The sequence below is a fragment of the Pundamilia nyererei genome, unplaced genomic scaffold (assembly GCF_000239375.1).
Source record: "Pundamilia nyererei isolate P.nyererei 1_Seehausen unplaced genomic scaffold, PunNye1.0 scaffold00135, whole genome shotgun sequence".
NCBI classification, from domain to species: domain Eukaryota; kingdom Metazoa; phylum Chordata; class Actinopteri; order Cichliformes; family Cichlidae; genus Pundamilia; species Pundamilia nyererei.
Genome location: NW_005187536.1, coordinates 420,588 through 421,738, shown reverse-complemented (window position 1 = coordinate 421,738; position 1,151 = coordinate 420,588). Strand labels below are relative to the sequence as shown.

At 42.0% G+C, this 1,151-nt stretch overlaps 1 protein-coding gene across 1 annotated transcript in view; it reads left to right on the top strand.

The window, feature by feature from the left end:
• Positions 1–1,151, top strand: part of LOC102199403 (partitioning defective 3 homolog B-like) — a 213,201-nt gene that overhangs the window by 180,202 nt on the left and 31,848 nt on the right. The window lies entirely within an intron of this gene.

Below are 1,151 nucleotides of genomic sequence, written 5' to 3'. Positions count from 1 at the left end.
TTCTCCAAAGTTAGAGAAACACAATCCTTTTCCCTCCCACACAGGTTAATATTGACCTACCTTCAACTTTTTTATTAAGTAGCAGAGTAAGCTAATCCAGAGGAAATGAGAGGTGGAGGTTAGCCGCCAAGGATTAGTCTGGTCCCAAGACATCAAAAGTCCCATTCCCACCCAGGAGATAATCATAGCCACATTAGCCAGGAAATTAAGTCGCTGCTTTAAGGGGGTTTCTAATCCCCGTCTCGCTCTCTCCTTACATTTCTCGATCTTTCCCACATGTCCTACTTTATCTAGTCCTGTCCCATCCCCCATCAGCTACACCTGGACTCGAGCTACATCCTGGTCAGTCTGCACAGCCGTCTCTGTTTCTGCTGTTTGATGGATGACTTTTCTTGTACTGAGAGTAATATGTGACCTTTCAGCAGGGTCGGAGCTTTCAGACAAATTGAAAAGTGTTCTGTGATGTTTTTCATGTCTTTGTCTGAATTTTAAGAATTTCAAGTGGACAATATCCAGTGAAGTGCCTGGAAAATAAAGGATCGTCCTCTCATCTCATGAGCCCAATCCTGAGGCCATGAGAAGTGGGCAGAGCTCTAGTAGACTTAAAATTGTGTCTTACTCAGTTTCTGCAGGAAATTGGCTTTTAGAAAAGAGAACGGTTCTCTGGGGTCATAGGTCAGAAAGGTCTTAAGGTTTAAATACTTAAGAGTTATGTGAATTTGCATGCCTAAGACTCTCAGAAAGAACAAGTCACCCCTTCCTCTGCCTGTTTGTTCGTACATATCTGTTCATGGATTCAGCTCCACAGTCTCAAATAAAAGTGGATTTCTGCCTCCATCTCAAGCATGTCGTCCAGCACAAAAGCAAATATTGCCCCCATTCTCCACACTTCTTTGTCCATATTCACCCGTCTACGTGTGCTCACTCACACAGATCAGATGTGCACATAAACAGACCACGTATGAAAACGGCAAACTGTGAGTACCTGATTACAATGAGCACATATCAGTGCAACACTTTCATGCTTAAGGATTTCAAAGATTTCATCACTTTAACTAAAAAAATTCAAGTGATTAATTTCAAAAGATCTCAAAATCTCATCACATTTTAATTTATTGTTTCGATGGATGGATGGGTGGGTGGATGGATGG